This window comes from Pipra filicauda, unplaced genomic scaffold, assembly GCF_003945595.2.
Source record: "Pipra filicauda isolate LSUMZ 115617 unplaced genomic scaffold, ASM394559v2 scaffold78_size3787270_pilon, whole genome shotgun sequence".
Taxonomy (NCBI): Eukaryota; Metazoa; Chordata; class Aves; order Passeriformes; family Pipridae; genus Pipra; species Pipra filicauda.
This window is the reverse complement of record NW_024104964.1, coordinates 3,632,641-3,651,751: the sequence shown is the minus strand read 5'-3', so window position 1 is coordinate 3,651,751 and position 19,111 is coordinate 3,632,641. Positions and strand designations below refer to the sequence as shown.

At 51.6% G+C, this 19,111-nt stretch overlaps 1 protein-coding gene and 1 long non-coding RNA gene across 14 annotated transcripts in view; one reads left to right on the top strand and one right to left on the bottom strand.

Moving 5' to 3' along the window:
• The first annotated feature begins 727 nt into the window (after positions 1–727).
• The window catches only part of EPB41 (erythrocyte membrane protein band 4.1), an 83,061-nt gene continuing 64,677 nt past the window's right edge, over positions 728–19,111 (top strand). For 3 of the 13 annotated variants that reach the window (XM_039389985.1, XM_039389997.1, XM_039389993.1), the window contains exon 1: positions 10,784–10,925. The gene's annotated coding sequence lies outside the window, so the exon portion shown is untranslated. Of the gene's footprint in view, positions 748–10,780; positions 10,926–19,111 lie in introns of those variants that run through there. The other 10 variants (XM_039389994.1, XM_039389992.1, XM_039389995.1 and 7 more) reach the window with 8 other exon arrangements.
• Positions 4,067–10,558, bottom strand: LOC113984569. Its single transcript, XR_003539549.2, has 3 exons — positions 10,415–10,558; positions 5,534–10,109; positions 4,067–4,280 (listed from the first exon to the last, which is right to left on the bottom strand). It is a non-coding gene; the product is annotated as an uncharacterized LOC113984569 (long non-coding RNA).

Here is a 19,111-nt window from a genome sequence, read left to right as displayed (position 1 = left end):
GGGTTTAGAGGCCTCTGGCAGAGTGTTAATTAAATTAAGTCTCTGGGTGTTTCGCGGAGTTTTTGAAGCCCCACTAGAGGGCTCAGGCAGCCCTTACAGCCGGGGCCGGCGGCGCTGGGCTGTGCCCATCCCTCCAGAAGTTTGCACGAGAACTTATGTAAGGCCAGAGGACTGGACGGGCGCAGAAGTGCTCAGGGCCAGTGCGGAGCCCTCACGGAGCTCGCTGCTCCTCCAGCCCGGCTCTGCTCGGCCCTCGGCAGTGCCCTGTGCCCCGGCTCGGGGGGCTCTACTCCCTGGAGTCTGTACTCCCCGGAGTCCGTACTCCCCCGAGTCCGTACTCACTGCAGGCTGGCAGGCACGGGTGCCTGCGTCACCACCCGCCGTATTATCAGCGTTAGGTAATGCCGGGCTGATGTTTTTGGGGCTTTTTTTTTTTTTTCCTTCCCCACTCGGTGTTTACTTTTCTAAGAAGTGGCTGAACGTGAACGTCCGGTTCCACCTTCAGTCCTGGGGAGAGTCAGACACTGAAGTTCGCTGGGTTGTTGCCGGGCTCATGTGGATACAAGTGTGAGCACTTGACTTTGTGGCTCCAGGGGGTTCTCCTGGTGGGTGAGGGTGGGAGGGTTTCGTGTTTGGCTGAAACTGCTTATTAACCAGTGTCTCTTCTCCCTTCTCTTCAATATCTGCTGTCCCGTGATGGATTTTGGTGCCTCGCCTGCGTGGTTGGCCCGGCTGTCTCATCTCTGGGTGAGTACCTTCTTTGTCAGATGGAAATGCCTGAATTTTAAGTTTTAAGTTGCTTGGACTTAAATAATGAACTGACCTGTTTATTCTGTCTTAAACTCTGGAGCGTTGGTTGTTATCAAACAGCAGGATTTATTGTGTGTGTTTGTGTCTCTGTGTGTGTGTGTGTGAAGGTTTTGGATATTGAAAAGCACTTCCTTGGCCTGGAAATTGTTGTGTTTTATAATATGAAGAAGCCCCCAGTGGGAGTTTTTATTGCCAGCCTGGGCTGTGGAGCACTGACCTGGGGATAAAAGCTCACTAAGTGCCAGCAAGTGAGCAAATGGAAGTGAAAATGTTTTTGGGAGTGGAAGGCAATGGCCCCTGTTCCTCCCCAGATGCCTCCTGCCAGCTGTTGGTGGCAGGTCAGTGCTGTGGTTGTGTAAGGGGCTCTCTGAGGGCACTGGGCCACCTTCCCCTTTGCAATCCTGCAGATATTTGGGGAGGGCAGGGCAGGGAGAGGAGCCTGGGGCCCTTCTGGCAGGAGAGGAGGGGAAATGCATGTCGAGTTTGGAGAAGTGCACCAGGCACTGATGTTTTCAGTTTGTGTTCAAGGAGATCCTGCTTTGCATGGGGGAAAAATCGCCCTGATGGGGTGGATTCTGGTGGTTTCCCTGCAGGGGTTTGGTGTCTGTTCTGAACCTGAGGTGTACTTTGTGTGTTAAAGCCTCTCAGGATAAGGTGTGTGTGCTCGGGGTGGAGGGAAGGAAGGGGTATCTGCTTGGTGAAGCTGTTTCTCTGGATTCACTGGTGCCTTTGCATCGAGGTTGTGATCTCTGGAAACTTCAGAAGTTTCAAATTTACTTTCTTTCTTTTTCTAAAATTCGGAGTGTCCTGCTGTACATCACCTTCCCTCCCCAGTAACATCCTCTCCTCTCCTAGTAATGGAAAGGACTGAGCATATTTAGAGCAGCTCTGCTCCGTGCCTGAGCATTCCATGTGCTGCCGGTCACTGAGGAAAGACTTGAAGGGAAAGCAGAGGAAGCTGCTGGGAACAGATTGCTTTATTCTTAAACTCAACATCATTATACAATGCCTCACGGGGGGGACAGGAGAGATGAATCAAAACCAAGCACAAACCTGTTGTTCCTACCCAGAACTGAGTGCAGGACTATATTTGGAAGCTGTGCTGCTGCCTCCTGATCTGAATGAGCTGCTCTTTGCTGCCACATCTCTAAAAGCAGGATTGTTAATTAACTAGAGGACCTGCCTTGATCAGAGGTGCTGAGCCCCAACCCCATCAAACACCCAGCAGTCATCTGAAAGCAGAATAAAACTCCTCTGCATGGAAAGTCCTGAGAGCTCTGATGTGGAGCAAAGTACTTGTGTGAGAGTCAGGGTGGGTCAGTGAGAGGCAAACCTGTACCAGCACAGTGGCTGTAGCTGTGCCAGCAGTGCCAGCGTGGTCTGGAGCAGGTTTTCATCCTCGATGCCTGAGCAGACCCCCAGGACAGTGGCCCATCTGTGTGACAAGTCTCTGGTCATGGGTGAATTTCTTCCTTGGGGAATGCTTATAACCTGGACAATCCCTGGTTTGCTCTCCCCAGAGCAGTCTCACTGTGACTTTTGTTGTCTTCCACATGCCACACAGGGGGCAGAGAGCTGCATTTCGGTGGTCCTCCTTGTTACAGGCTTTGGGGGTTTTGACCCTGCTACGAGATGAGATTTGCTGCTTGCTGAAGGCCTGGTGTGAATCTTGGTCAGAGGACCAGAAAGCCAAGTGGTACCTTGTTAGTGATGACAAAGATCAAGGTGGTGTGGTACAGTTTCACTGGCTCAGGGACAGTCCTGACCTTCACCCAGCAGCAAAAACAGCAGGCTCAGATTGCTTCTCCATCTTTAAGCCTGGCTTATCTCATAGGTAAACATAAAATGCATAGGAGCTGTAGTAACAGAATCTCTCCTCCTGACCTGATAAGTGTTGGGCATCAGTCCTGAGAGTACCACACCAGCAGCTTCCCCCAAGGGAAGCTGTGAGTAGCTGCAGGGCAGCAACCACGAAGGAAAATGCTGAAGATGCAGGAAGAGCCTCTGTTGGGGGTTTTGCTCTTGACCTTCAAGCTGAGGTTCACATATGTTGCCATTATTTAAAGCCTGTCAAGAAATCCAAGCCTGTCTGTGGTGGTAAGTGCAGTGTGTGCATCCATGGGCTGTGGCTGGGATATGTCTTTCCATACGTTGGCACTGGTGACTGGGAGACGTGTTATGATCTTAAAGTTCACCTGTACATGAAGTTGTTTCTTTCTATCCTGTAATTCCTGTGTCACCTGGAGAATGGCATTGCTTCATGGAGCCCTTGAGCAGCTTGTTGTGTTGTGAACTTGGGTCTCCCCTTAATTCTTGTTTACACGTAACTCAGGGAGGAAGAACAAATGAGATCTCCTGCTTTTGCACCTCTCAGTGAGATTTTCTGCTTCGACCTTTCCCAATGGTCAGCAGCAGCTGAACATGAGCCCAGGTGGCCAAGGAGGCCAAGGACACCTGGCTTGTACCAGCCATGGTGTGGCCACAGGACCAGAGCAGTGACTGTCCCCCTGTGCTGGGCACTGCTGAGGCCACACCGTGAAACCTGGGGTCAGTTCTGGGCCCCTCATGAGAAGGAAGACATTGAGGGGCTGGAGCGTGTCCAGGGAAGGGAATGGAGCTGGGAAGGGGCTGGAGCAGCAGGAGCAGCTGAGGGAGCTGGGGGGGGCTCAGCCTGGAGAAAAGGAGGCTCAGGGGGGACCTTCTGGCTCTGCAACTCCCTGACAGGAGAGGGGAGCCGGGGGGGGGTCGGGCTCTGCTCCCAGGGAAGAAGGGATGGGACAAGTGGAAACGGCCTCAAGTTGTGCCAGGGGAGGTTCAAGTTGGATACTGGGAAACTTTTTCATGGAAAGGGATGTCCAGCCCTGGCACAGCTGCCCAGGGCAGTGGTGGAGTCCCCACCCCTGGAGGGATTTAAAAGCCATGTGGATGTGGCACTTGGGGACATGGGTTCGTGGTGGCCTTGGCAGTGCTGGGGGAATGGTTGGACTCCATGATCTTGGAGGGCTTTTCCAACCTAAATGAGTCTATAGAAATGTGGCAGCAGGGTGTCCCTTTCACTTGTCCCACCCCCTCAGAAGAGACCATCAGACTCCCGATGCGGTGTCAAGTTCTAGGGCCGGCTTAGCTCAGTGTTTTCACTTTGTTGCTTTGTAAGGCAGTGAAACAGTTCTCATTGTGGGGTTCAGAATAGCGGTGCTGCCCTCGGAATTACCATCTAATTAAATGAAAGCAAAAACCCCAAAGCAAGTGAGCTTTCTATTGCATAAGAAAGGCTGTTTTAGTTGACCTAAAAACCGACATTGAAAACCAGCCCAAACAGAGATGCTTTCCCTCCCAGCTCCGTGGGCACTGCGGAGCGGTTGCTACTGTTCTTGGAGAGCCATTCATGCCGTGGCAGCTGCGAGCCCGCTTCAAAACAGTTACTCCTTTGAGACTTGCTTCCCTTTTGCTTGATGGTTGGAGAAACCCTGCTGTGGAGACAAATAATTAGAAATAAAAGATGGCAGCTTAATGATTATTAGCTTTTTTCTGACGCAGTCTGCGCCGAGCGCAGGGTAAGATCAGCATCTCCAAGCTGCTGCTGCATCTCCTGCTCCGAGGATTTACTGTTGTGCAGCCTCAGTGGACCTGCAGAACCCCCTAAACTAACAGAGTTATTATTTATTTCGGTAACAGACCTTTTTCAGAGTCTTGGCAATTAGCTGTGACAATGGCAGCAGGACTCCTGCCCTTGCCTTCCCATTGCTCCATCCATACCCACAGCTCTCCTTGGCAACTTCTCGTTCCCCTTGCCCTCCTCCAGTACTTGGACTCTGTCTATAAATATGAACCACTTCAGGATTTCTTTATAGAATAGGATAGAAAGATAAAGAAATAAATAAAGCTAAAAATGCCTTATTTTTTGCTCCAGAAAAACCAGCAGCAATGGGATGCTATCCTCTGGGATTTTGTCCTATTGATATTAATCTTTTTGAAGCTGGTATCCATGACTGCCAGTTTCAAAGGTTAATATGCTGCATTTCAAGCAAGCTGAGGTCTTTTTCTTCTTCCTTTTTTTTTTTTTTTAAATTTGTGATATGGAAATGTGCACCAGTTAATCACTGTGCACCTGCAGAAATGCCTCTGGGCAGACTGGCACAGACTCTAGGCTGTGCCTATAAGGTTTTGGGATCATCCCTAGGCAGGACTTGGGGTGACAAGTCTGATCCAGTTGAGTAGCTCAAGACAAACCCTGCAAGGTCCAAAGAGAGGTCAGGCAGGGGAGGCAGAGCTGAAGAAGGTGGTTCAGAGCTTCAGCTCATATTTGTGGAAGAAATAAGGGAGCTCTGCTTAAAAGTTGTACTTGGGTCAAGTTTTAATTAAATAAGTGTTAGGTCTTGCCAGGTGTCCCTTGCTGATGTGCAGGTCTAGCCCTCAATAACAAACTGCTGTCTGTTGACTAATGCTGGGTCCATGGCTTGGGTGAATTTGGATTACATGGGATGTGTTAGTGCAAACCCAAGGGCTCTCTGCCAAGTATCCACTTCTGACTTACTGCTAGATACACACTGGTCCTAAATAAACCCTGATCTAGAAAATGCCCTTCCCTAAACCAAAGAGCTCTCAGTATTTTGAAGCCAAGGGATGCACTGTGCCCATACAACAGCACAACAATATGGACTCAAATCTCCTTCGCTGAACTGGTGCCTTTCTGGGGAGAAGCTGCTGTTCAAAACTCACCCACCTGGTGTTATTTCAGTGGTCCAGAGCCTCTCCTGGCTGCAGTTTGACTCCTCGTCCATGCAAGGAGGAAATCAGCCTCGACATGCTCTGTCTGTGGTGTGGCTCGGCTGCCTCCCTGCCGAGCGCTGGTCCCTAGGTGGCACTCACTGTCATTTTTGGGTTCATTTCAACAAAGGCTGCATAGCCGAGCTTGTCCCCCGCCGAAGGGACAGCTGCCTCTCTGGCCAGCCTGCCTGGTCCTGCTTGGTTTAGGAAGCTGGTGCAAGGGCTTCAACTTCCTCCCGCTGCCCAAACACAGGGAATTCCCACAGCATCTCCTGGAATTCCTTAATGAGGGGGAGGCAGTCAAGCCCTCTCCTCTGGTTTTAGTTGTGTCATCTTTTCACTGAGGCAGCAGGGGATGAAATCCTAGTAAGTTAATGGAAGCAGGGTGAGCTCTCAAGGTGGTGGAGGTCGGTGTGCTGTGGGACAGGCTGTGGCTTCTGCAGTGGCTCTTTCCGTGGTTCAGTCCATTCCTGGGGTTGTTTCTGGAGCTCAGGCTTGTGCCACACTGATTCTGCCTTTCCCTGAGCCTGCACTACCTGCATTCACAGCATCACCTGTCATTTATTCTCCAGGATTTTTTAAGCGCTTTCTCGATCCGTTAGGTGCAGCCACTTGCACGTTTGACACTTCCTACCCATACCTGAGAGGAAAAGTATTTCTCTGTCAGTGTAGAAATATTCTCCATGTGAACACTGGCTCCTGCAGGCTGCAGCTGACCTCCCCCTCTAATCTACAGTGGTGCATCTTGGCAGAAATGTGCTTTACACGCTGACTCTAAGCCCTGGAACAAAGCTGACTTTCCAGGGAGCTGTTCTTCCCTGCACTGGCACACAGCCTGCAGAGAGCTGAAGCTCCTCTTCATCTGCCTTATTCCTCTTTCTCCTTGGAGCTCATCTGCTGTGCTGCAAGACACTGACTCAAGTGAACATCAACTTCACGCAAACTGGTGAAACCCACGGCGGGAGCTTTTTGCATCAATTTACCAGATTTCGGGTGGGATGGGAATTCCTGGGTGTGCAGACTTAGTTCCCTGCCATGCCCTCTGCTTTCCCCATCTCCCCAAAAGGGATCCCCGTGAGCCAGCCCAGTACCAAAAAGACCTAATGGCCCAAAAAATGGATTCTTCTGCCCGCAGGGGAGGACGCAGAGTTTTAGTTTAGAATCAGTGGCCTTCAAAGGACACAAATTACAGCCAACAAAGGAAAACTCTCCAGTAGAAAACCACACTGAAAAAGGATGGAAAAGGCAGCTTGGATTTAGCAAAACTTGAGGCAGACTGCCCTGATGCCAAGTGTGATTCCAATGCCCAAATCACTCATTCTCTTTACCTACGGAGGGTGCTGCTTGGCTCTTTAATAACTCCTCAACAATGAATCAATTCTTGGTTTTGGAGAGTGTTGTATCGGGCTGGACCAGATTTAATCTTTGGTTAAGAGTTGATACAGAGCCAGGTGAGTGTGGATGTTGCAGGTTGCCTTCACTGTGCAAACATGTTGTAGCAAAGCAGTGCAGAGCATTCTAGTCCTTTGGAAAACTCCCTGAGTTTGCAGTTCAGAGGTGTTTTCAGGAGTGAATTCTGTGCTGGAGAGAGGGGTGGACACAGGAGAAATGCAGCATTAGCTGAGGCATCCCTTCCTTCTAGGTGAATCATTTACCTGGAATATCTTAGTTCTAGATCACTGTGTTACAGGGACACAAAGCCTGAGAAGTCCAAGGACAGTTTCCTTTCCTCCTCATCCTGGCCTTCTGCTCCCGGCCAGATCAGCACTGCTGATGGTGACAGCAAAACTGGGAAGAGGAGCCAGGGGCAGAGGGCCAGGAGCTGGCAAAACTGAGCCACCTGCTCTCCTCCCACCTTGTTTGCTCTTGTGAAATGGCTGCTGCTGCGCTGGGGACTGTCACTTGTGTGCAAAGTGCGTGAACGTGGCACGGGAACGGAGTGTGCCTGTTGTGTGTTCACACACGTGTGCATCATACAGCCCCAGCCAGCTCATGGGGAGCAGGAGTGGATAAAGGGTTCGGCTGACCAGCTTAATTCCTTTGTTTTCCTAGAATTTGGCATAATCCCGAGTATTCCTCTTCACCTTAAATCCTGCTTGCTCTGGGGGAGGGAGCACCGTGATGCACAGTTGCTTTGTTTAGACTGGGAATTCCTCGCTGGAGAAGCGAGGAGAGCTCTGTGCCTTTGATTGTTGTGCCAGTAATGCCCCTGGCACGGCGTTCCCTGGCACTGGTGTAAACTGGGAGCCCTGCTTTACAACAAATCCTACCAGTAGGGCATCCTGTGGCACCTGCAGAGCGCTGGATCACCTCTCAAAGGATTTGTTCTGTGAAGAACTTACTTGGGCTGGATTTAATCTACTGTCTGGATGCTCTTAGGATGCTCCAGTGTGTCCTGCCGAGCTGCTTGTGAGTGCCTGCACATGAACCAGGCAGAGGGCAGGGTTTGGCATCGTCCTCCCTGACCCAGTTGACTTGCACTGACCGAATCCATCAGGATCTGAGCGCTCCCAGTGGCCTTTCAGCTTGCAAGGACCAACCTCTGCCTCAGCGACCCCAAACACGTGCCTAAAATGGATGTAATTCCTCTCCTTATTCCTATGTCCAGCAGCTGAATACCACGAAATCCTGATTTACTAAAATAATTCCCAGTCTCTAAATGACTCCTGTAAAGCAACTTAAACCAGCTGTAACTGGGAGAGTTCTTTAAATATTTGCAATCCAGGCTTGGCATGGGGCAAACTGTTCTTATAGGGAAGAATTTAAGACATTTCCATTACTTCCTATGGGATTTCAGAGGTCAATTTGGGGCTGTGTAGGAGGGAAAAGGTTAGAAGCTAAGTCAGTGGCTTACAGAAGTGTGGTGGTGATGGGTGTATTTCCCTGTGCACAATAATGGTGGTTTGGGTTTTTTTTCCCTCCTTTTTATCCTTATTTTCTGCTTCCTACAAAAGGAGCTTTGGCTTAAATCCCTCTGCCCCAACAGAGCATTTTCCAGGCGCTCTCAAGGCACAGACCAAGTTCCTCTTTTCATACCTGATAGCCCAACTTTTTAGTTTCTCTTTCTTTAGCTTTGAAGCTCCTCCTGCCACTCGAGCTCTCAGCCATTTGTTTGGGGCCTGGAGAGGTGTCAGCAGCATCCTTTGCCCTCGTGCACAGCGTGTCTGCAGCTTGCACTGGCGCTGCTCCCTGTGGATAAATGCTTCACCTGGGAAATAATGGCTCAGAATGCTGCTGCTCTCTGGTCTCAGCTGCTGGCAGATGGAGTTGGGGATCATCTGGTGATCCCAGTGCAGTGGATGATGCTCTGTGTGGTGTTAAATCACTGCTTTGATGCGAAGTTTTTGTTGCCCTGGTCTCTCCTCCACTTAATCTGCAACCAGCTGGTGATGAAGTGATGTGGGTTTGTTTGCTTGTTTTTTCTTAATTGCAAGAAGTTGCTGCCATCCAAAAATTGTGTTTTCTTGGCTGGGTGGTTTTCTCCTCCAAGCCCTTTGGGCTCGTGTTTCTCATCTGTTTTCAGCCCACCCCTGGGTGAGCAGCAGCAGTTGTGGTGGGTCAGCACCAAACATCAGAGGCTCCTCCTGTGCACAGCCCAGGCTATTAAAACGTGTTAATTTATTGCTGTGGGGAGTGAAGTCAGCTTCAGGGCACGTTTCAAGGGAACTGCCTCTCCCCAGTGTAGGAGCAGCGACTTGCAGCCGCCAGACCTTTCCCAGCTTGTGTCTTTTAATCAGATGTGCTCAGCTGGGTCCAAGCAAACCACCAGATAGTCCAGATTTGAGGCAAAAATACCTGTCTTCCCTCTCATTTAAGGAGCTTTTTTCCAAGCAGTCTCAACACTGAGGCAAAGGGGAGCTGCCCCATTCTTTTTGAGTTGAGTGTCCTAGACATATAAAGGAGAAGGGGTAAACAGCTGCAAGGAGCATGTCAATTTTTCAGAAAACTGAAGCTCCCATTTAGCACAAGTGCCCTCAGTGTGAGTGGTCCTTGCTAGGTCAGTACCAGTGAGGGCTCAGCATGAGGATGGAGCTGTCCCAACCAGGGTGTGCATCAGCCCGGGGTATTATCTGCTGATGAAGAGGCAGGGCGGTTGCTCTTAATCCAAGCAGAATAATGTGCCTGAGAGCTTAATTCTCTTCGGGAAACAAACAGAGATGCCTCGGTGCCAAGCGTCCTTTGGGACTGTGCAAATGTTTGAGGGGGGTTTGGCCCCCCGAGCTGGGCAGGCTGGGCAGCGGGAGCGCTGATGGTGCTGGGCAGCGTTTTGCTCTGATGTACGTAGCAGGGGGAGAGCTGGACAGCTCTGGTTGAGAAAAATAACCGATTATAATTTGGCTGTGGGTGGGGAAAAGCCAGTCCTTGCCATAGGTGCGGGATTGCAGAGCAGGGGCAGGTCTGGCTCCTCGGCGGGGCTGTGCCGGGCTCCTGGGGGGGGATTTCTTGTTGACCAAGTGCTCCCCATTTCAATTATCGCTTTTTTTTTTTGGCTCGCCATCCACGGACTGAGGCAGTACCTGAATGGCCTTATGCTTAAAAAAAAAAAAGAAGAAAGGATTAAAGAATATAGTAATAGCCTAAAGAACACCCCGACGCCCCCGCTCATTTCTTCCATCCCTCCCACCTCCTTCATCCCGCCCCCCCTGCGTTCATCTCCCCCGGGTCTCCCTGCAGAGCTGGGCTACAACTTTCTCTGGGAGACAGCGAACTGTATTTAAAATCTAGGTCAGGGAGGGAGGGGGAGTGGTACCGGCGGGCAGGGCCCCTCCTTGCCCCGTTCCTACCGGTGCCGTGCGGCGCCAAACCATCGCCCCCCCCCCCTCCACCATCGGTTTACCGGGAGGGGGTGTTGTCGGCATCATTTCAGCCTCCCCTCGCAGGGGTGCGTTTGTGGCGGGGCTGAGCGAGGCGGGACCGGGCGGTCCCTCAGGGCCGCCCGCGGGAGGGAAACGTGAAGGAAAGGAGGGGGGGAGCCATGAGGGGGCGCGCGCCCGCTCCCCCCGCCCGCCCCGCCGGCCGCGGGTTCCCCTCAGCCAATGGCGAGGCGGCGCTGGCGCCCCGCCCACCACCCCGGACCAATGAGAACTTACTACAGTGTTGTGGGGGGGGGAGAGGCGGGGCCGCGCGGGGCTGGGGGGGCAGAGCCGCGGGCGGGCGGCGGCGGGCGCAGAGCGGCGGAGCCGGACGGGGAGCGCGGCGAGAGGAGAAGAGAAGCGGCGGGGCTGGGCTGGGCACGGCACGGCACAGCCCCCGGGGTGAGGGGCCCGGCACCGCAGCGCGGGGCTCTGCGGGGCCCGGCGTGAGAGAGGGGCGGCGGGCGCCGCGCGCGCGCGCGCGGGGGCGGCCGGGTAAGTGCTGCGCGGGAGCGCGCGCGGCCTTGGCGCGGCGGGTCCGTGTGTCTGCGTGTCCGCCTGTCCGCCGGCGGCGGGGCGGTGCGGCCCCCTGCGCGGGTGGGCACGTGTGCGTGCGCGTGTGCGGTTGTGCGCGGGGTGCGAGTGCGAGAGGTGCGTCTGTGTCCGCGCCGGGTGCCTGTGTGTGTGTGTCTGTGTGTCTGTGTGTCTGTGTGTCTGTGTGTCTGTGTGTGTGTGTGTCTGTGTGTGTGTGTGTCTGTGTGTGTGTGTCTGTGTGTCTGTGTTCGCACTGTCTGAGCTCCGAGCCCCTGTGCGGGTAAAGGATGCGGGTGCGTGGGGTGCTGGGGGATGCACGCGTGGTCTGCACGGGCACCGCGCGTGTGTGTGTTGGGCATGGGGGGGTGTGCGGTGCGGCTGCTGCGGGCTCTGCGTGTGTGTGCGCGGTGTAGCTCTGTGTGTGTGTGTGCCTGGTGTGTTTGCACCAGGTGGGTGTTTGCACGGTGTATCTGTGTTTGCATGGCATGTTTGCACCGCGCGCGTGTGTACTCTGTGTGTGTGTGTGTGTGTGCACACTGGGTGTTTGCGCGGGGTATGTGTGTCTTTGCATGGTGTATCTGTGTTTGCACGGCAGGTTTGCGCTCTGTGCGTGTGCACGGTGTGTCTGTGCGTGGTGTATGCGTTTGCACTGTGTGTGTGCACCGCGTATCCGTGTTTGCACTGTGTGTGTGTGCACAGCTCGTGTGTGAGCGCTCCCTCCGTGTGTCATGGAGAACTGGAAGCCGAAAGGCTGAGGCTCAGCCCGAGGCAGATCCTGCAGGAGCCAAGAGACAGGGATAGCAGGATGGGGACAGCGCAGGGGAGCCGGCACCCAGTCACTGGGGCAGGAGGTGCCTGGGGGCTGCCGTGGCCGAGCCGGAGTCCCCAGCTCTGCCCGGAGTCCATTGTGCAGGAGGAGGAGGAGGAGGAAGGAGACATGGCGGGGAAGGGCTGGCGGGGAATTGCTCTGGGCTCTGTAAGCCCACGGGGACCTGCTCACGCACCCGTGGGACAAACGTGGGTGCCGTGGTCTGGCAGCACCAGCCAGGTGAAAGCTCTTTCCCGGCCGTGCATCCCACTTCCCTCTGAATTCCAGCTCAGGAAAACACCTCAGCCGGCTGGGAAGCGACACTCTCCAGCTAACAGGATTTTCCGCCAAGGCATATTTTTATTTCCCATCTCCAGAGGGGCACCGTTCGCAATGAAAACAGCTCCAAAGGGTCTGGAATGAGTTAAAATCCACCTCGACCGCCTCTGTGAGTGCCGTGGCTGCAAGTGTCCCGGGCCCTCGCTTCCGTGTTTCTTGGGGAAACGGAACTTGCTCCCCCTTTGTGCGCCCAGAGGGCTGTGTGTGGTTTGGGGGGGTTGGTTTTGGGCGGGGGCCGACGGCCCTCCCTGCTGGGGGTGTGTAAATGGTTATTCAAGAATTGCATGCTTGGCAGCAAAGAGAAAATATCTTAGAGATGGTCCAGATCCTGGGGCAGGTGTTGTGCTGGTTCGGTTATATTTCTGTGTGTTATAATTTAATTAAGGTAGTGGAGAAGCAAAGCAAAATAGGTCCCTTCCAACGCAAACTATTCCATGAAAATCTTATTTCTGAGCAGCACTACAAGCTCAATTTTTGCCTTACCTCGCTCTTTCTATTTAGTATCTTAAGCCTTCAAAACACGCTGGGTTTCATTTGCCTTAGTTTGGTAGATCTGGGGGGATGGTCTTTGAATTAGTGATTATTCTTACTCACAGTTGAGTAAGAATGTAAAAATAATCCCTGTAAGGTCTCAGGGGGTGGAGGACACTCCTGGTCTGGATGGGGGATGCAGAGGGGCTCTGCCCCGGCCGCTGTCGCTGCCCTGGTGCCGCGGAGTGCAGTTCCTTTCACAATAAGCTGACTTGTGTGTTGCTGCTCCCTTTGCTTCAAAGGCTGCTTTAAGGAGGTCCGAAGTAGGTTTTTTTCCTTTTTTAATGGCTGGTCCAACCGTATTTTTAATGACTTGAAGCTTTTCCTGCAGCGTTGTGGTGGTTGTTAAGGGCTGTCCTGCTCGCAGTGTGTGTCTCGTGTCAGTGGTGCTGACACACTTGATGTTTATATTTTGCATCGTGCCAGCCCCTGGCATCCTCAGCTATGTTTCTGGGATGATTTGGAGCGTTGGGTGTGATTCAAAAGGCAGTGGGGTCCTTTGCATATCTCTGCTGCCATGGCCTTAATAAAGAAGGTGAGGATTTTCTAGGATTCCCATGGACAAACATAATCTGCTGTGGAAGGTAAATATCGGGATAAACATAGCGCTCCTTACCGTGAAAACTCAATTAGAGCCTTATGAAACAGAGAGAAGGATGATTATTTTTCCCCTAACATAAACACATTCATTATTTCCTCTACCAGTTTAGATTAGGAGAATGGAAATTACCAGTGTTTTCGTCTGATCTCACAATTGCAATTTGAAACAAATAAGATTATCAGAGGCAAAGCGTTCGCAGGGAAAGCAACACTCCCGAGGAGGGAGGACCATTCTCGGCCTGTTTCCAAACACTGTATGTTCCCAAAGCCTAAAAAAAAATGCTTCAAACAGTGATACTCCAAACCTACAGCTCCTGGCTCTGGCATCTCCCTGCCAACTGCCCTCGCTCCGCATGAGCGGCCACGGGATTTTTCACTTGACAGCGTTTGATTTTCAAAAAGTGGTAAAACATGTCTCTCCCGACGCCCCATTTACTGCTTGTCGAGCAGATATTAGAATGGATGGGAGGTGGGGACCTGGCTTCTCTAGTGAGCAGCCAACCACCCCTACAAATTCATTCATTAGCCATCAGAGTGTTGCTGTGCCGGGGTAGCTTGCAGGGATGTTGGGATGCTCCGTGTGCTTTGATATGTTGATGGCAGGATGATGATGATGTGAATGTGGTGTGTAATGTGCTGGAATAAAGTTGTGTGTACAGAGGGTTGCTGATTGAAAGTAGTGGCTCTGTGCTGTGTTTTCACCAGGGGTTATTTCGCATCTCAAAGGAATCTTGGATTTTTGGGGTCAGCAAGTGAACCTCCTGCTGTTCATCCTCGGGGCAGTTCAGTGGAGGTGTTGACTGTGTATCCACAGCATTTGGCTAGGAGTTTCTCCTCAAACACCTTTCCTTGTGTTCTCCAGTGAGGAGTGTGTGCTGAGAGGCTCTTCATTTGTCAGTACCAGTTCCACTGCAGAGCAGGTTTTTTTCAGCCCCTTACTGCCATATTGCACCTATTTCTTGGAAGAAGCCTGAGAAGTCAGTGATCCTCAGAGATCTTGTGCCCATGGTGGGTGGGAAAGCTCTGGCTCTCCCCAGGTGCCTGAGTGAGGGATCCCTGCTCCCAGTGGGAGCTTCCCATCCTGCTGTGGATGGAGGCATGTGTGGGGCTGCAGTGGGGAGCTGAAGCTTGGCTTGTGTTGATGTGCCTCACTGGGTCAGTGCCTGGACTTGCTGGAGCTGCTTTTACATCCCTGGGAATAAGCTGTGATGAATCAGAGGTGTTGCTTTAATAGGGGAGTCTGAGGGCCCTGCAGCAGCCCCATGGATGCAAATCATTTCCTACCATCAACCTGACTTTGTGCTTTTGAACTCCTGGCTTCTCCCTGCCCGTGGCTCTCCCTGTGCAACTTTCCTGGAGCGTTAAGAAATGGCAGCTGCTCAGGTTGTTCAGGCTCCAAGCTGCGTTTTGTTGCTGTCCTGCATCTCTCTGGGGAAGCTCCAGAGAGCTTTGCATCGTGAGTGGAAATTGCACCCTGGGCCTGGGGATCTTTTGCAATGATTGTTCTGCTTTCTTGGTGCTTGGCTTTTGCTGTAATCCTGTGTAGATTAAGCAGAGGGCTGTACGTAAAGATTTCTCTTTATATGTCTCATCTACTACTGTTTTGATCAGTATTGTGGTTCCTTAAGTTGCAAAGAGCTGTAGGATGCTGCATAGCAGGGATTTATCTCTGCCCATCGGATGGATTAGGTAGGAATGTTCATGGCTTGTACTTAATCCAGATTAATATTATTAGTTTCTTTACGTTCAGTCGGTTGTTTACGCTTGTTTTTCTGTTTATGTGAATTTCTGCTTTTGTAATTCCCCTCACATTGTGTATTAAAAGCAAATGCTTTTAATTTCTCCATGTAGATGAACTAAATCTCTTTTTTTTTTTTTTTTTTTTTTTTTTTAAAGCAGTTCCACAGAGAGGAAAATTGTGTGGGTTTGGGGGGTGTGTCCAGGCAATTGTACTCTTCCAGGGCACGCTCCTGCAGACCCTGCTGCATTTCTGATCCGGGCTTTTCAAACAAATTCCCATGCCAGCCTGCTTTAGCTGCTGTGCTCAGAGCAAACATCGACAGCAGTGGGTTGTGATTTATAATTTATAAAGCCTCACAGCACTTGAACTCTGGTGCTTTTGGAGGGGACCGAGGATGTTGTACCTCCCTGATCTCAGTGGAGAGCCTGAAAGCTGTGGGAAGAAGAGCAGCTCTGGGAGCTGTTTCTCCTTGGGGTGATGGGAGAGCTCCGTCGTTCGGTGCTTCCCTCCCACACACACATCTTTGGGGAGCAGCCCAGTCCATCTGCTGGTGAGCGTGAGTGCCATGGGATGTCAGCCTGGCTTCCCAACAGGGTCACACCATGGAATAACCCTCCTGAGGAAACCTTGGAGCCCAGACCTGGGGAGGAGCTTCGCTCTGCCCAAACCGAGTCCTACTCACACGGGATCAGCTCAGCCCGAGTTGTAACTGCAGCAAACACACCGTGGCTGGAGCTTGGGAATAGGGACACTGTTTGGAAGCAGCAGGAGAAGAACTGGGCTAGTTAGCTGTTTCTGTGAAAACCACAATTCCTTTGAACCCACGGGTCACCGTTTGTAGGCTGATTATTCCCCCCCTTCCCTGCCCCACGTAAGGCGCGTGTGTGAGAGAGATAATTAAAAGCTTTTAGTTAAATAAATAACTAAGCTGCTCACGCGGCTTTATAGTAGAATTGCAGAGCCAAACCCTTGGAGGTGGAAGATGGCGCGTGCTGCTGCTGGTCCCGCAGCATCTCCCGCCTTTCCGTGCTGGAGCGGGCTCAGGGCGTGATTCCATGTGGACTTTTCCCCCCCCTGGGGCTTGTGTATCACTGAACGTAAGAGCGAGCTGGATGTAAGGGGGGACAGTCCCATCCCATTGTGTCCAGGGCCTCGGGCTGTATTTTATTCCCCGCTATTCAAACTCTGCTCCGAAGACGGGATTAATAACTCCCGCCCGGCTTCATCTGTGGTGCCTGTGTGCAAATGGATCAAAAAAAGCGTGAGCTGGTCTTTGCAATTCTCTGGTGAGATGGGGCTGGATGCTCCGGGACAGCTCGAAGGGTGGTTTGGTTTTATCCCTCTGACGCAGAGCGCGATGGAACGTTTCATATTCCAGCCCCGGTTTCTGCCTCCGTGAGCTGCCCGCGGTGCCTCGAGCCAGGCACTCAGAAAATGAGAAACATGCAGCTGGTGACCATTCCTGGGGAGTTTTAGGAGTCATTTGTCATTGGGCAGGGGCTGGTTCATGGAAGGGTAAAGATCTTTCAGGTCCAGTTTAGCTGCCCTAGCCAGGAAATATTTCTCCTGCAGCCCTGCCTTGCTGCTGCCTTCCAGTTCTGAAACAATGGAAAAGGGAGTTCTACAACCAATGTAATAGAATATAAGAGATGCAGAGGCAGCTCAGGGTGGCATTTTGCAGTCTGACAAAAAACCCCCCTTGGATCCCCGAACAAAAACCGGTCTGTCCTTTAAATTCTGTGTTCTGTGTGCACGTGGTGTTCTAGTCCTGCTTGTAAAGACACATATCCAGGCAGTGTCACCTTGACCTGCACATCAGACACGAGCTGGTGGGACCCTCCAGGGATGCAGCCCCTTGGAAAAGAGCAGTGATGAGCTGCCATCCTCCCTGGGCAAGGGAACTCTCCTGTTCTTCATGTACATGAAAACTCAGCTGCTTATTTTTGTCTGAAAAGTCTTGAAATCCAGCATTAGGCCAAAGTTTTCTGTCCCAAGTACCTGTTTTGCAACTGTTGGCTGGCGGTGATTGACAGGCAAGATGGAAATTGTGGGTTAAAGTTGTGTGGGGGTTGTTGGTATGAAGTTAAAAAAAAAAAGTCACCTAACCAGCATCTCTCTCTCTCCTGTGTGAGTGTGTGTAAGTGTGCAGAGGTAATAGAAAGTCCATTTATCTTGTAAACATGCCCTGACACAGGCAGAGGATGTGTTCCCAAGCTGCTTGCAGGGGGAAGGGGGCACGTTCCATGCAAGAAAACAGAGCTTTTAGGATTCAGTGGCCAGTATTAAAATTTGAGCAGTGAGAAACGGGATGGGGTGAATAGCAGGCACTTCCCTGGTGTTCCTCCATCCCAGGGAATAGCAGCACTGCATCCACGTCCCTCCATCCCTCCTGGGATCGTGGCCGATGCCGATATCGCTGCTCTTTTATCTCCCACTGCCAACTTGAAAGTGAGTGTGTGTGGTGAGCAGCTCCTGAGAGTCTTGGTGAATAAGCACATCCAATAGCAACGTGGTAAACTTGGTGTGGGCTGCCTGGTCCAGCTGCTGGGATAACTTTCATCTGGGACAAGCTGGAAGCGTTTAGGGCCTGGGGAGGAGTCCAGCTGCAAATGCCCATTTTCAATGTTTGTACAGAGCTCTAGTCACAAAGGTTTAAGGATCCCTACACTTTCTTGGAGAGGGGGAACAACTAGGAAGAGGAAGTATTTTGGGAGGGAAAAATTGCGGGGTAGATATACCTTGCTTTTCTGTGGATTTTCATGTGCAGCCAGGCCCCTCCTGGGTGTTTAAACATGATGGAAGAGAGCTCTTGCAGACACATGGGTTTGCTGACTTAATCACACAGATGAGCTGGCTTCATTCTCCAGGGGGTTCTGAATAATAATTTAATATTGTAGGGGACAGGCACAGGATAGACCCTGGAGAAGGGGGTTTATCTGCAGTGAGAGCAACTCCATCAACATGGGAAGGGTGTGCTGGCGATAGCAGGGAAATGGCCACGTGCTGAATTCCTCTGATACCTCTTCCAACGTGTGTTGTTGGAAGAAATAGTTTCTTCAGACTTCTCCTGGAGCTTTTTGTTGTTGTTGTTGTTGTAACTGCTGCTTCTGTTATTTCCATCCTGTCCACCTCGATGCCGCCTTCAGAAAACACTTCCTTTGTTTATGGGCGGCTGTATCAGTTTGTTTGCTCCCGCCTGTCTCTGCACTTCCCTTCCCTCCCCCGGGAAATGGTGGAATAAAGCTGGGGTTGCCTGACGAGGTCAGAGCAGCTGGTGTGCCCATCCTCTGGCAGGACACCTCTCTCTGCAGTGAGGTTTGGGGTCCTCACTGAGGTTTGAATATCCCCTTGATAACAAGAACTGAAGGGACTTGCAGTGCCTGAGTGTGTTCATGTCAAAAAAATGACCTTTTTTCCCCTCGCTCTTGCGCACTGGAGCAAGTTTTTGTTCTGTTTTATTTTGTTCTGAAGCGAGGTGCTTCGAGTAGCTGGTGTCTCCCATCCCCTCAGTTTTGGGACACCAGTGTGGAAATATTCCTCTTCCTGGTTCAGGTGCTCTTGCTCCCACCTGCAAACACCCATCAGATGCCAGTGGGAAAACCAGCGGTGGCAGGGACAGCGTTAGTGGTTCGTGTTTTGCAGCCGCTGCTCTTGGCTTATTTAAAAATGATGGTTGACTCTCTTCATGTGCCCCGGTGATGACAAATGGTGATATTCCTTTTGCAGGCATGTGGTTTATTAAAAAAGGAGTTCCCCTTGCACGATGAATCGAGAGGGAGAGCTGGGGGGAACTGGATCTGCCAGGGAGGAATGGAAGTAGATAATGGATGTGAGGGATGAGTTGGGCAAAGAAAGGAGACTTGCAGTTACAGGGGAATTTGGTATTTCACTGTGACGCTTTTCTTGCAGGTTTATTTTTTTTTTTTATAATTGAGCTGGACTCTCCAGCACGAGCCTGGTTGTGGCACAGGTGGGGTTTGATCCACGCAGTGCTGATCCCAACACAGGCCAGCCATCTAGGGATGCACACACGTTGCATTATATACAACATATGCCAATAGGGTGGAATTAAACTTCTTTTTTTTTTATACTTTTTTGAGGCATCTGAGCTACATCTGTGCCAGTGAT